This window comes from Panthera uncia, chromosome B1, assembly GCF_023721935.1.
Source record: "Panthera uncia isolate 11264 chromosome B1, Puncia_PCG_1.0, whole genome shotgun sequence".
In the NCBI taxonomy this organism is placed as follows: domain Eukaryota; kingdom Metazoa; phylum Chordata; class Mammalia; order Carnivora; family Felidae; genus Panthera; species Panthera uncia.
The window spans coordinates 153,204,483-153,220,720 of NC_064811.1; the positions used below are offsets into that span (position 1 = coordinate 153,204,483).

The 16,238-nt window shown below is 47.8% G+C and overlaps 1 protein-coding gene across 6 annotated transcripts in view; it reads right to left on the reverse strand.

Moving 5' to 3' along the window:
• Nucleotides 1–16,238, reverse strand: part of PTK2B (protein tyrosine kinase 2 beta) — a 125,543-nt gene that overhangs the window by 67,668 nt on the left and 41,637 nt on the right. Inside the window, exon 1 of one of the 6 annotated variants that reach the window (XM_049632376.1) lies at nucleotides 2,327–2,410. The exons of the other annotated variants lie outside the window; for them this stretch is intronic. The gene's annotated coding sequence lies outside the window, so the exon portion shown is untranslated. Of the gene's footprint in view, nucleotides 1–2,326; nucleotides 2,411–16,238 lie in introns of those variants that run through there. 6 annotated transcript variants of the gene reach the window in all.

Sequence of the window (16,238 nt, forward strand, 5' to 3'; positions counted from 1 at the left end):
GTGATCTCTGATTCTCCAAAAAATTCTGCAGGATGGGTAATGATAGCTTCATACCCCCCAAAAGGGAAACTGAGGCCTAGTGAGATGACCTTGTCCAGATCACACAGCTGGTAAGCGGCAAACACTTAAGGCCACCATGTTGCCTCACTCTGAAGTCCATTGTGAGTAATGCCCCAGACTTGCATGGCATGGCAGCTCCAAGCACATGAGTTTTTTTTTTTTAATGTTTATTTAATTTTGAGACAGAGAGAGACAGAGCATGAGTGGTGGAGGGGCAGAGAGAGAGGGAGACACAGAATCAGAAGCAGGGTCCAGACTCTGAGCTGTCAGCACAGAGCCCGACACGGGGCTCAAACTCACAAACTGTGAGATCATGACCTGAGCCGAAGTCGGTCGCTCAACCGACTGAGCCACCCAGGCGCCTCCAAGCACATGAGTTTTAAACCCAGGGTCAAATGAGTCAGATGTGTGCACCTTCTCTCTGACATCATGCCACTGTTCCGACTAACGGTCCCCACTCCATGCTCCCTCAGATCATGGGCAGGACTTCTAATCCTCGAGACTATGCATTTTACCCTCAGGACTCTCAGCATCCACTCTCACGTCTGGTTCTCTGAGAGGCCAAGCTTCAACGTCACCTGCCAAAGACTAGAGGGCTGGCGTCACGTCCTGCCACCACCATGCTTAGGGGGTAGTAGCCAGCTCTGCCACCAACTGGCTCTGAGGCCTGAAGACATCAGTCCAGAGGGGTTGGAGTTCCCAAGCAGGAGCAGGTAGGTGGATGATGGCCTTTGATGCCAGTGCCCATGGCAAAATGGGAAAAATTAGGACCCTCTAGAGAATCCATCATAAAGCCCAATGGATTATTTTTGAAGAGCTGTCTTTTATTCTAACATTATGCCTTTCTACCTTTGTTGGTTTTCCAATGCTCGTTTATTCATCAAGTGACAAGGATAGTCTTTGGCAAATGACATTGAGCTTGGCTTCTCAGAGAACCAGATGTCAGAGCGACTGCTGGGAGTCCTGAGGGTAAAATCCTTCTCTCGAGGATTGAAAGTTCTGCCCGTGATCTGAGGGAGCATGGAGAGAGACCATTGCATGATATCAGGGAGAAGGCACACTCACCTGACTCATCAGATCTAGGCTTAAAACTCATGTCCTTGAGGCTGTCATGCCATTTAAGTCTGGGGCATTACTCACAATGCACTTCAGAGTCGGGCAACATGGTGGCCTTAAGTCTCTGCCATTTACCAGCTGCGTGATCTGAACAAGGTCACCTTGCTAAGCTTCAGTTTCCTCTCTTGTTTTATGAGGCTGACACTACCTATCCTGCAGAATTTTCTGGAGAATCAGAGGTTACCTCTGTAAACTCCCTGGCACATGTATTTTTTAAGTGCCTGTGACTTGGCAGAAGACAGGATCAGAAACCCAATACCAGTCTCTCCTTGTAAAACATTAGCCTGGCCTAGTGAGTCCAGGATCAGCCCCTTCTGTCTCCACTGCTCTGAGGCTGCCTTTTTGCCAACACCCACCTTCCTCCAGCCACCTGCCCACCTGAAGGGATCACCCCTACCTCCCACTCTTTGCACGCACGTAGGGCCATCGTCTGTCCTGACAACACCACAGAAGCATGGAAGGAAGCCTCATGGGAGACAGTCACAACATAAGCCCCTTGGATCTAGCAGAAGCCAGAATGTCATGAGACACACGCTTTATTTCCACTCTGTCTCTGAGTCACTTCCTCTTGCTGTTTCCACATCAACGGAATGGGGAACACATGCCTTTCCTCTGCAAAGGCCTGCGGAGAGCAGCCGCTTAACTAATTGGCAGTGACCTTGCAGTCTCAGGGAGCCAGGCCTGCATTTCTGGGCAAGTCGGGCCCCGCTGGTGCCACGCAGCACACTCCCCCCCTCCGAGCCTAGGCCCTTTCAGCCCCGGTTCCCGAGGGGCCAGCGCCGTGCCCACTCTGGGACCGCCCAATCAGTTACTTGGTTAATCCCTTCCCCTCAGCTCCAAGCATCCCTCCCCGTCACCTCTCTAAGGAAGGAACCAGAAAGGTTGTGATTATCCCCAGCTATAATTCAATGTAATTCAAAAAGCATTTCTTGAGGCTCTACACATTTGCAGCTCGCCGTCCCCCCACACATCACCCACTTGGGATCATTCTGTTGCCAGCACCTGCCAGCCCAGAGGCCCGCTGATGTGGGGCTGGCTGTCAGCTGGGGGGATGGAGGGGTGCAACAGAGACTCATGACCCTGTCTCCCTTACTGTTCTTTTCACTAGTTCAAGGACTTTGATCCCTAGAGCTAGGCAGATTCTGCTTACCTCCTGTGTGGCCTCTGGGCTCCACTGCTTTCCCCAACCTTGCTCCTTGTAGGCCAGTTCATGAGTGGCTGTGGCTACTTTTGTCTCTCCTTCCTCCCTTCCCCTTCCCTCCTCCCCATCCTCCCTTCCCCCTCCCCCACCTTTCCTTCCTTCCTCCCTCCCCTCTCCTGGTCTTCCCTTCTGCTCCTCCCCCCATTTCTGCCTTCCTATGTTTTCGGGGCCATGCCAGGCTCCAGAAGAAGGAAGAGGGTCCCTGTCCAGCAGAGATTCATAATCTTGTCAAGAGGAAAGAGATAAACACAAACTAGGCACAGCGTGATATGGGATCTGACAGGGGTCCATGCTTGTCCGCTTGAGGAGCCCAGAAGACCACTTGCCTATGGGGGCCCCAGGATCTCAGGACGATCGGGAAACCGCATTACATAACGCAGGGCTGGTGAGGAGGGTGGTGAGGGGTGTTGGGAAATGAGAGGAGATGGTGGCAACGTGCTAAAGAATTTGAACTTTGCCCTGTGGAGAAGCAGATTTTTATTTAAAATATATAATTCTGGGGGCGCCCGGGTGGCTCAGTCGGTTAGGCGTCTGACATCGGCTCAGGTCATGCTCTCATGGTTTGTGGGTTTGAGCCTTGCTTGCTGGCGGTGCAGAGCCTGCTTCGGGATCCTCTGCCCTCCTCTCTCTCCCCCTCCCCCCCCCCAAATAAATACACGTTAAAATATGTATATTTATATGATGCTGCTCACAGGACGAAGCACAGGTGTGAGCTGGGAGGCAGCAGAGCAGTCTGGATGAGGCCCGGGTAAGCGTTTCAGAACTGGTAATGCAGCGAAAAGGTGACCTGATTGGTAGCATTTGCCAATTTCCCCGGTGTAAATGCTTCCATGGCTGATTGCCAGTTGCCCATGTGGCTTTGCTGAAAGTGGATTAGGGGAGGAATGGGTGCTGTCAGCTTGTGAGAGCTGGTTCCGGCACACCACTGCCTGGACAGTGGTTCGGACAGACGCGGCGGGGGTGAGGGGTGTGCAGATTTCAGAGTCAGACTTCACAGGACTTGCCTCCAGCTGCTTCTGACCCTCGACCCTCGGGGTCTGGCCCTGCAGCCTCACCACCGGCACCCGGAGATAGCAATATACAAGGTGCACAGAAGCACAGGGTTTTCAGATGTGTGTTTCCCTCCAAGGGGCTTCTGTTACTGTCCAACCTCTTAAAGGGTGTAGCTTTCAAAACCACATTCTTTGTCATCTCTAACCTGAAACTAAATTCTTCTCCAGCTTCTCCACTTTGAGGCATGATCTCAACTTTTTCCTTTTCTCCCAGCCTTCCACTCCAGCGAATCTCCTTTCCCTGTCTGTGTGCGTTACAGAGTTGGCTGTTGAGCAGGGAAATTTGGCACTGTGACCAGTCAGTGCTTCAGTTGGGTATTTGACTGGGTTTCCCCCATTTTCTTAAGAGGTTAATGAGGGGGCGCCTGGGTGGCTCGGTCGGTTAAACATCCCACTTCGGCTCAGGTCATGATCTCGCAGTTCGTGAGTTTGAGCCCCGCGTCGGGCTCTGTGCTGATGGCTCAGAGCCTGGAGCCTGTTTCAGATTCTGTGTCTCCCTCTCTCTGACCCTCCCCCGTTCATGCTCTGTCTCTCTCTGTCTCAAAAATAAATAAACGTTAAAAAAAAAAAAGAGGTTAATGAGGAGGGCAGATGACAAGCAGGTGAATTCATAACCTGTCAAATGGTTTCTCCACCAACCGAGGATCCAGTGTCTATATTCACTTGGGGACCGACTGCTATTTTAATTGGCCTTTGTTCACACCTTTTAATTTGACATTAAGGAGTTTGTGGTTATCAAACAAGAAGCTCCAAGTTAAGCACAGGAGTGGGAGACATTTGGACTTTAATTTCAGGCCACAAAGGACCCCTGAAATCTGCATAGGTTGGTAAGACATGCCAAGTGTAATGAAACACAACTGGTGAAATGGGATAAATGTGAAGTTCTTCACGAAGATAAAAAAATAATCTTCCCCAAGCTGGGATGAGGAAGATGTAGTTTAGCAACAGCATGGGTTAAAAAAATGGGGTTTAAGTTATCTGTGAGCTCACTGTTAGTCACTGTGACATGGCTGCCAAAAAGATCAATGCATTTTGGGGCTACTAGAAAATCCCTAAAACAAGAGTGGTGACTTTCCCCGGGGCTCTGCGTAGACATGACCACATCAACAGCACTGCTGGCCCAGGCAGCCGGGGGGTTTGAGAGGCTGCATTCTAGGGGGAGGATATGCAGAGCCCTGGGACCCTGGGGGCTCTGTCATATGATGCAGGAGAGAAGGGAGAGTGGAGTCCTGGGAAGTGAGGACAGCATTGCTGGTTTCAAATGGTTATAGGGCCGGTCATGCAACAGGCAGACCCTACTCGCTCATCCAAGTCAAGGATTGAAAAACTGCAACGGAGAGACAGGAGGGAAGAGGGTCTTTACATTTGCAGGACCACACACTTTCCAGAGTATCTGCACTCTTGCTATCTTGTTGATTATTTCCCAAAGCAGGTGTCCTTCCCATTTGGAGGAGGAGAAAAAGTGACTGAGCAGCTTGCCTTTGTTAAGTGGCACAGGCAGGACCAGAACTCAGATTTCCCATCTTTTTTAAAGTTTATTTATTTACTTAGAGAGAGAGAGGGGGGCAGGGTCAGAGAGAATGAGAGAATCCCAACCAGGCTCAGTGCTGTCAGCACAGGAACCAGGAGATCATGACCTGAGCTGAAACCAAGAGTTGGACGCTTAACCAACTGAGCCACCCAGGCGCCCCTCAGATTTCCCACTTTAACCCAACAAATTCAAGTTTGTGCTTACAGCTCAAATCCATTCAGCAAGCCCCCCCCCATCCCCCCACCGCCCCACTCTGGGCTTTGTCTCCACACATGCAGAGAGGATAGCTCAGATGAACACTGCTTTTCTGTGTGGCCCCAGTATTCTGCTCAAACAAAAACTTCCATGTAAGCTCATTAGTTTCTAGCCAGGAACTAGAACACCAGCCAAGGAACAGCAGCCTTGGATATATTAACACGCATAATGATGATGGCGATGTAAACTTTTATTTCTTTGTCATCTCTTATGGTACATTTGATAAACAGGAAAAAAATCAATAATACAAAGAAAACGCCCCCACTTTTCTTCCCACAAGAAAGTACAAAGCCAGTTCCAACAGTTGTCCCCTCGTCTATGACCACCTTGAAAACAGCTAAAACATCTTCGCGAACAAGCCTCTCCACCTGCCAATCCCCAGTCTGCTCCTCTTCACAAATCCAGTATACAAATTTGCTTTATATAAACACAAATCAAAACCATTAAACATGACCATGGCCCCCATCTGTACCCTGTAGCAATCAGCTTTCATTTTCCTGCGAATTGGATAGAAGAGCTATTTAGATGCCCCGTCAGGCAAGCAGGATGCCACCTGTGTGTGAAAATACTTGAGGAAATTAAAAATAGTTGGAGAAATCCTGGGCAGGTAAAAATGCTAATAAAAACAGCTTTGAGGTAGCACTACAAATCTATTAACTAAGTCAAGAAACCTGGAGAAAAATAATAAAGTCTTATGTTTATGGCCTTGAAATGAAACAGTCACAACTGGCAGAGTTGATTGAGAACTGGCTTTCTGAAGCCGAGCTGGTCAAATATAAAGCAACTCAGTGTACTGACCTGGTCACCCAACTTGGGGAAACGCATCCCATATATCTAAAAGGGGAGATCACAGAGCATTTGCACAAAGATGTTCATACCTGTGTGATTTATAACAGTGAGAGAGTAAAATCAGAACGAAATCCTCAGAGCAATGCTTAGGGGGGTTCTAGGCAATATCGATGATGACAAACTCTATGATTAAAGTATAAGCAGTGGTGATGCATGAAAATCTTAGTATAAAAATGTTAAGTGACAGGGAATGAAGCTTACATGCTGATTATAATGACGTAAAAATATATCTACATTTAGAATGACATATAGATAAAAGATATTAAGTTCTTTTACTGTTAAACTGGTTAAATATGTATAAAAAAAATCAGTGGCTTCCCTACAGATAGAAGGCAGCCCTCTTTCCATTGTCCATCTCTACCTCCCCCCGCAACACGGTCCTCCTTTCTGTGCTCTGTGCATAGCTCAGAGAGTGGCCAATCTCCCGGCCCCAAAGCTAGACTAGAGGGCAGACAGTCCCTGGAAATCCAGATTTCTGGATTCTCTCCACAATCAGGATTAGGGGTGAATAGGGTAGAGAGATAATATACCTGCCAAGAGAACCCCGGGACTACAGAATGTTACCTTCAACCGTAGACAGTCCTCTTAAGAGAGCAGAGCATTGGCAGCACCTGTGTACCTAAGACCCCGATTCCCTCTCCAGCCCTGAGACCCTGAGTATGTGTCCCCTTCCTCCCTCCCCCTGTGCATGCCCACCAAGGGCTCACTTCCGGGAACTAACAGCAGTTAACGCAGAGCACTTCCCTGGACCTTCCTGGGCCAGCACCTCATGTGCACACTGAGTCGGTTCAATCAACCCTAATAACACACCTAAAAGGTAGTAGGTACTGTTCTCATTCATCCTACAGATGAAGGAGGTGAGGCTGAGCAGAGTGACCTCCCGAAGGTCATACAGCAAGTAGAGAGCAGAGCTGTGGCTCAGGCAGAGCCCAGATGGGCGCCAGGTGAGGTCTCTTTACCCCTACACCCTGCAGTGATGTGGGGGCCAGGGCTGGCCGTGAAGGAGGCCTTGCTTGGCCCCCAGACACTCCCAGGGTACTGTGCTTTGAGATTCTGGATTCTAATTATTAAAAAAGTAGACTGTTGGATCTGAAACATGTCTCAAATAGCACCTGGTCCCATGGCTTCCTCACCCTGGCTGTGTACACATATGTCAGTATATATATTGACAAAGACTCTCTCCTTGATCAGATTTCAGTTGGGTTCCTTTGGGTCCACTGCTCGACTAGACCTGAGCTTCAGCTTCTACCTCTATCCTCAAGGAGTCCATCTTTAGCAAGAATACTGCTAGGTAGGCTTAGCCAGTATTCCCCACCTTCTATAGCTGATTACTCTTGATATCTGATCAAATCTCCTGCCCCCCACCCCATCCCCATCCACTAGGTAATATTTGATGGCTCTGGTCAGCCTTCAACAGGAATCCTGTTAGGTCCATTTACATAAAGAATCACCCTACCCCTGGGGCGCCTGGGTGGCTCAGTTGGTTAAGCATCTGACTCTTGGTTTTGGCTCAGGTCATGATCTCACAGGTCATGAATTTGAGACCTGCTTGGGGCTCCACACTGACAGCACAGAGCCTACTTGAAATTCTCTCTCTCTGCCTCTCCTCTGCTCTCTCTCAAAATAAATAAATAAACTTAAAAAAAAATTACTCTGCCCTCTTCACAATTTTCCATCCACTGATCCCTACACTGCTCCTTAGCTATAAATGCCTATTTTTTCTTGCTTTATTTCAATTTCTTTCCCCTACTGCAAAACCCCATTGTTGTAGTCCTCCTGAATAAAGTCTGCCTTACCATCTGTAACAAGTGTCTGAATAATTTTTCTGTAACAATCTAGATCTAAGTATATGCATACAATGCAAAGCTCAGTCCCACCCTAGTGAGTGGAGACCTCTAGGGCTGGGTCCAGCCTTCTATATGTTTAACTGACATCCCTGGTGATTCTGATACAAGCCCAAGGGCAGTGGGGGGCGGGGGGGACAGCCGGTTTGGCCCCTGTCTCTCTGGTGAGAACTGAGCTTCAGAGAAACAACAGTGTGTGGGGATTCTTGGCTGGAACCCAGATCTCTCGATTCCCTGGCTGTAGGCCTCTCCCTACCAGGACGGGTTTGACAAATATTCAGTACAGCGATGGGTCTCACAGCATTGCAGTCAATTCTCACACGCAGGCCCTTTCTGGGTGACTCTGAGTATCTTATTTCAGAGCACAGTAGTGGTTTCTGTTTCAGTATTTTGTTACCCAAGCCCATTATTGGGAAATGGACAGAAAGAGAAGAAGCAGGTGGTTTCATTTATTCAGAGCTCAGAAAATTGGGGGGAACTCTTTTTAAAAACACCAGCCACGGTGGTCTGAGGTCAGGCTCCTGAGCGCAGAGGTGAGAAACCCCCCAGCTTAGAGCCCTGTTTCCACAATCTTTCCAGCCCCTGCTCGAACTGGTGCAGGATCTTTTTCTTCCCTGGTTAGAACAACAAAACAAAACACAAAGGGAAAATCCAACCCCAAATTGTCTGAGCCTGAAGGGAGGCAAAGTTACTGTTCGACACTTTTAAAAGAGCTATGGAAGGGAAAGTTCTCATGGATCCAAAGTTGGGGCATAGAAACTAAGCCAGGTGGCCAGACGAGGCCAGGAAAGAATGAACACGTAGGGTCTGCTGTGGGGCAATATTTGAGTAGGAGGCCCTGTGAATCGGAGTTTATGGGCTCAGCAATGAGTGATTCAAAAAAAAGGAAAAGAAATGTAGGGTGTTTTCCCATAGCTCTGTCCTTCTCACTGAGCTACAGAGCTGCACTCATACATTGGTTCCTGTCTGCCTGGAAAGGTCATTGCTAAGGAGACTACTTGGCATATATAATCAAATTTAATGTAAAAACTCCAAAGATCATATGCCTCCTCACTACACAAATACACTGCTGTGGTTGTAACTAGGTTGTATGCAGAAAAGGAGACACAGAGGAATTAAAACAGTCATAGTAGAGAGGTAATGAAGTTTTCCTTTCTGATGGGTTTGGCTTCAAGGATGAATAGTTCTCAAAAATCGCTTTGGCTACCTGTATAGATATATTTGACCCAAGCCTGAAAATAACGAGGTCCCCACTACCTACTTCAGCCCCAAGCGTGTTCTCTAGCAGCCCAGTAGGGAGTGGAGAAGTCACAATCCTGGGCTCTCATTAATAAAAGTCATGAATCCAGTTCCCCCCAAGGCGGGTATAAGTCTATGTTTGGCATAACGGTCCTCAACCCTTTCTGCGTTTTGTTCTTCCTTCATTGGTTTCTGAAGCACACAGGAAGTCAGAAAAAAAGAACAGCAACCCCCTTCTCCACAGCTTCACCACAGACTTGAGGCAGAAGGGAGAGAGTACAGCAGAACCCAGAAAGTGCTCTGTGGCCCAGAACAGGCTAGGTGAGGGGAGCGAGCCCTGAGGCCCTTCCCCTCCCACAGGGCTCAGGCAGGAGGGCAGTGTGGGCCTTATGTCCACCGCCAGGGCCTCGAGAGCCTCCAGAGGCACCCACTTCTACTCTTTCCTTCTGGCGACCCAGAATTTTCTCACTCCTTACATACACATACAAAATCTATAGCATGTAATTCTTTTGAATCACATTTAACTCAAAGGCCACAATGATCCTTCGATAACTTGGCCAAGTCACCTCACCTGTGGGGACCTCAGTTTTCTCATCCAAAAAAGTGAAGAGATTAGGGGATAGGAATGTGTTTCCAACAAAGTCTTGAGCATGAATATTTCAAACTGTTAAAAGTGATAGCCTGGTTTCAGGAGGAGGTTTATTTCTGCCTTGTTTGGCAGAAAATGTTTTGATGTTTACAGAACTCCCAAAACACTTTTCAGGGGCCCTGAATTCCAGGGTAAAGCTGCAGGACCAGATTAGATGCTTCCTGAAGTGCCCTCTTGGATCTAAAATTTTGGGAGGTAAAATCATTAGCCACAGGGAAGCCCCTGGGTTGTTGAGGGAGAACTGAGAGGCCGAGAAACAAAATGTGAGGGGCAGGAAAATAGTTGGGGGGGGGGGGGAATGACTTGAGATATTGGTATCAGGGAAAACAGAGCAACTAAAATTATAAACTCATTGGTGGTGAGAATCACACTGAAGGGGGCTTACAAATGAACTGTTTGGTTTTTTACCTCCTTTGTTTTATAGATGAGGCCAGAGGTGTTAAGCGACCTTCCCAAACACAGAGAGCTGAACTCTTGGTTGTGGGGAACAGAGCAGGGATCTTTTGAAGGGTATAACCACAGGACTGAAGGCTTTTTCAGGAGGCCCTTGTTACCCATGGTAAACCATCTTGTGGGTACAAGAGTCCAAGTGATCCCATAAAGACTGACCATGCAGGTAACACCAATCAGGTACAGAGTTAAACACAGGAGGAGGCCCCTGTCCTCTAGAACCTTCCACACCTGCATACAATCCCTCTCTGATCTTAACTTCACCCTGCCCACCATGGACTGTCCTCTTGGGAGAGGCTTCTTCCAACCTGAGCCTATGTTCTTATGTGCCCAGAATGTAGACAGGGCATCTACATTTTAATGGTGGCCTTAAGTAGAAATACTCATCCCTCACACATGAAGTAGCAAGTGACAGTTCACAAAGCACTTGCCCTGTCTCCTCCCTCTTCCCTCTTCCTTTCCAGGGGAGGGGACGCTAGCTCAGAAAAGGTAAAGGCCCACACTCAACAGGCTGCAGAAAAAGGATCAGAACTGAGGCCTCCCAACTAGCAGCCAAAGGAGGCTTCTAGGAGAGAAGAGTTGGTATCATAGTGGGTTTGGAAGAAGCACGTCTTCCGGGTCGATCCTGCCCACTCAACCCATCTAGGACAAATCCTGTTACTGACCTGAACCTCAATGAGCTCACTCACAAAAGTTGAATGTGCTCATACCATTCCCTAGAAGGGTTATGAAGATGAACAAAAATGATGTATATAATAACACTTGGTAAACTCCTTAATGTCAAGTGTTGGTCATGATCACAAATCGTCTGTGTTCCTCTGGCTCCATCAAGCATGTACACAAACATTTCAATGACAGGGACTCATTCTTGTCAAAGACAACCCATTCATTCCATGTTTTGGACCATTTTTAGTACTGGAGAGTCCCTCCCTATGATGTGTTAAAGGAGTTTTTCTACAACTGCTACTGGTGGGTACGGGCTCTGCCTTGGGAGTTGCCAGGCATGAACCATGCTCCCCTGCTTTGCCCAGCAAGTCCTGGTTCCAAACACAGGACTTCAGAGACACAAGACTATTTGGGGTAGGGTGTTCCTAGATCATTCCATACCAAGACAACCTGTAGTTCAGACACATTTTATTTTTATTTTTTTATTTTGAAAGAGAGAGAGAGAGTGTGCATGAGCAGGGGAGAGGCAGAAAGAGAGGGAGAGAGAGAATCCCAAGCAGGCTCTGCACTGTCAGCAACCATGAGATCACAACCTGAGCTGAAATCAAGAGTTGAGTGCTTAACCACATTTTAATGCCCACCTCAAGAAACCCATAGAAATCAGTCTGGATGAGCTTTGCTGACACCAGTGATGGCAACTGGATAATCCAGAGCCCACTCAGTCTTTCAGCAGAGGCCTTGGGTGGGGGCGGGGGGGGGTACAGTCAAGCCTCCCCAGGCCTGCCTAGACCTGACTAGCCTGAGTCCACCTGAAGCTGTCTGGGTCTAGTCTTAAGCTCTTAGGATTGTAGAGCTACATGTAGGCTTGGAAGGTACATGTCCCAAAATATTCTCCCATAGCTTTGCAATCACAGATGTGGCTTCTGCTGGACTCTCAGTCCACTCTGAACTCTGGTCTCTGCTTATCCCTGCACGGAGTTGGCAACCACATCCCCCTTCGTCCCCACAGCACTGGCTGAGCAGACTAACCTCCCACTCTCGGAATCTATTCTTGGCTGTCAGCATCGCCATCATTTGTCAAGTGTCTAATTGCCATGGCTGGGTGCCAGGTGAGGGGAAGAAAGAACCTAGAACAGAGGCTACCCTGCACGCTGCCACGGCCCATGACCCTGCTGGGAACAAACAGGTCATATGGGCAGAGCACTGAGCCAGATGTGGATGGACATGGTAAACTTGGTAGACACAGGGCTCACCAAAGGTGAGAAGCAGCACTGAGTGCATAACTTGGAGTGGGGAGAAGAAGCTCACCATGGGTGAGGCCTGTGGAACAAAGGAAAGAACACAGCCCCACGAGGCAGGTGTAAGGGCTTCCCATGTTCAAGTTCTAATGCTCAGGACATCAGAATTGACCATATTTGAACATAGGACCTTTAAAGAGGTGATTAAGGTAAAATGAGGCCATTAGGGTGGGCCCTAATCCAATGTGGTGTCCTTAAAAAGAGGAAATTTAGACCCACAAAGAAACACCAGCTGCGTACAGAGAAAAGACCGTGTAAGGACACAGCAAGAAGACTGTCATCTACAAGCCAAGGAGAGAGGCCCCAGAAGAAACCAAGCCTGCTGACACATTGATCTTGAATTTCCAGTTTCCAGAGCAGTGAGAACGAAATATCTGCTGTTTAAGTCACTGAGTCCATGGTATCCTGTTAAGGCAGCTTGAGCAGGACTAACACAGGAAAGGGATCTGAGTTCTGTCTCCCTTCTATACCTAGTGGCTGGAAACTTGAGAAGTCATTTCCACTCTCGTCCTCCATGGCCTCCATGTTTGGTGCTCAGAATTTACCCGCAGGGACCAGCCCAGATGATCAGAATGGTGTAGGATTTAGCATTGGAGGGGGGTCCAGGAGATCACCCAGTCTAGTGGCTTCCAAACTCTGAATGCTTCTCAGGTGTATGCAAATATAGGAGGCCTACTCTAGATCTACCCTTCAGAATAAATGGGTGGGGCGACAGTAGGAATTTTTATTTTAACAGGAATTAAGAATGAGAATGAACAGATCAAGTGGCTGAGGCTGATTCCAGGGAGGGAAATGAGCTGCCCACGTCTGATGCTCGGAGCAGGGCAAAGCCGGGACCTGTGTGAAGTCTCCTTATCCTGGGCTGCATCTGGCTCTAGGCCTTCTTTGTGTGTCCAGAGCAGAGTAGGGGGAATCAGGACATCTGTCCTGGCAGGGACTGAGCTACCGCCCCTTTCCCACTGCCCTCGGGGCCCCTGGATGCTGCAGGCTAGAGGCATTTCCTCGCCCATGTCATCTTGTCCTGGACTCTCAGAATGGCCGTTCCTTCCAGCCCCTTCCACCCTCATGGGTACAACTAATCCTGGGACTGTGACCAAGTCAGTTCACCTCTTTGGGCCTAGGGTCCCCTCTGTACAGAGAGAGAGAAAGGCTGGACTCTCAGGTTGCTTCTGGCTTGGATGTGCTGTCTGATTATAGCACCTTGGGGCTGGAAGGCCGTGAAGACATCTTCCTGGTGCACCTGGAGAAACGATCCCCTTGGATCATGTGGACAGGGCCTTGTCATAACCATGTTTTCTAGTTTCTGCATTTGGCGCTTTGGCCTGTAGGGCCTTGCTGACCCTGGAAGGACTAGTGTTAGCCAGTTTTTGAGAGTATGACTTTATACACAAACCAACCAATCTGGAGCCCCCCTACCACCCCTATTCCCCTTGTTTATTGGGCTCTCACCCTTCGAGCATGAGCCTCCTACTCTAATTACTCCAGGGCCATGTGCCACACAGCTGGGGACAGCCTCTATGCCCCAGAAGCTGCTGGAATTATTCCAATTAGCTAATTCTAGACCTGCTTTCCCTGCTTCGTCCATCCTTCCCAAGGAAGCCACATTACAGGCTCTTGCCCACATTTTCCCCCTCTGTCTGTGTCTCCTGACCTGCTCTGTGCTGCTCTGTGTGGTCCCCCTGCACGGCACGCTCTGCCTCCTGTTTCTTGGGACTTGCGAGTGTAAACTTCCTTCGTGAATCATCTCTGTGTTTGCGTATCTTGGCAAACCGGCCTAAAACAAATCCTGAGTCTCCTCATATCAGGCCTGCCATGGCCTGACCCTCTGGGCCTGTGTGCGACCCCTTTTGGGGTTCACATATCCTCCAGTCTATCTCCTGTATGATGTACAAACATTTTCATTGTCTCTGTGTACCACCCATGAAAAAGGTTTGCAAGCCCTGACCCAGTCAACTTCCAGTCCAGCAATGGAATGTCCCTCTTAGCCCCCATGGCCCCCTCAGCCATGGGGCCTTACTGCCTTATGCACCAGACTTTTCTACTTCTAAGGAGCTGGAAAAGTCTGCATGATGCTCACCACAAACTTGCCTCCTCCCAACTGTTGGTCCCTGGTTGGACTCCTGACCTCTGGGGACATTCAGGATTAGCTGAATTCCACTTCAATAGGACAGCCCTTCTGCTATTTCAAAGAAGTTCTTGGTTCCCTTGAGGCATTTTTTCTCCTGTCTAAACATCCCCAAGTTCCTTCATTGTGCCCCAGAAGTTGAGAATCAGGCTTTTCATGATTCTATGGCTCTAAAAGATTGCATCTTAAGGCCGATCTCTGAGGGTTAAGTTTGAAGAAGACACAACCCTGACCTACAAAGATGCCTGAACTCCATGTGACCAGCTCTAATTTTTCATGAGATTTCAAATGTGAAATCCCTAGTTTTTAAATGTTGGTACAAACTTAAGAAATATGGTAGCTGCATGGAGCTGTGGGTCCTCTTCCAGCTCTTTGCCCAAGGCCAATTCCTCTGGATGGCATAGCTACTCCCCAGTTGGAGGGGATGGAGTTTTCCCAACACTGCTTGCAGTGCCTCCACTGATGGTTGTCATGTGAGAGTGGATGCCTAATCTCCACATGCCCACTGCTATATTTTCATGGGAAGCTGGACATTCAGATTTTTAACATGAACTCTTTAATCTTTATTTTTTTTAATTTTTTTTTTTAACGTTTATTTATTTTTGAGACAGAGAGAGACAGAGCATGAACGGGGGAGGGTCAGAGAGAGGGAGACACAGCATCCGAAACAGGCTCCAGGCTCTGAGCTGTCAGCACAGAGCCCGACGCGGGGCTCGAACTCACGGACCGTGAGATCATGACCTGAGCCGAAGTTGGCCGCTTTACCGACTGAGCCACCCAGGCGCCCCAGAACTCTTTAATCTTTAAATGTTGGCATAAATTGACAAAATATAGTGTAAACCAACAAAAACACATCTTTGGATTGCATGGAGCCCCAGGACAACTAGTTTGCATCCTGTCCCAAGTCCCAGCCAGGGTTACCTTCCACTTCAGGACAGAGTGGTCACTCAGCTCTTCCCCAAGAGCTTTCTCAGCTATAGTATTCTCTGACCATAGCTCCCTGTGCTGGTTAATTTTATGTGTCAGCTAGACTTGGCTATGGGGTGCCCAGCTATTTGGTCAAAGATTATTCTGGGTGTTTCTGTAAAGTTTTTGGATTAGATTAGCATTTGACTCAGTAGACTGAGTAAAGCAGATTGCTCTCTCTAATGTGGGTGGGCCTTGGCCAAGCAGATGAAGGCCTACTAGAACAAAAAGGCTCACCTTCTCCTGAACCTGAGAGAGTTCTTCTGGCCTGACATCCTTTCAAGTGTAGCATTGGCAGTTTCCTGACTTTTGGACTCAAATTAAGACTTCAGCTCTTCTTAGTGTTGGGCCTGCCAAGATTAGGGAACTATCCCATGTGCTCCCCTGGGTCTCCAGCTTGCTGTTGCTGATCTGCATATACTAGATCCTGTTTCTTTGGGGGACTAACACACTCTCCTTAACCAAAAGAGAGATATAAATATGAAGAAGAAATTAAACATTGTACCAAATGAAGATATCTTTTCTTATTCTCTGCCTGATCATTTATACCATATTTCCAGTATTTAATACAATAGAATAACAATAACAGCTACCATTTGTCAAGCACTTTTTGTGTGTTAAGTTTTACATATATATATATATATATATATATATATATATATAGGTTTTACATATGTGTTTTACATATATATAAGCATGGTGGTAAGTTTTACATATACATAAGAATTTATGTACATATATAATTATAAATTTACATATTTTATATAAATTTATATGTATTTATAAGAATATATATACATTCTTATTTGAGTCAATCAAATATATATATTCTTATTTGATCAACATAAAACCCTGTCCCCTTACCAGAACACATGAGTGTCATGAGGACAGGGGCCTTCTCACTACTGTATGCTTGTGCCAGGACCAGTGTTTATAA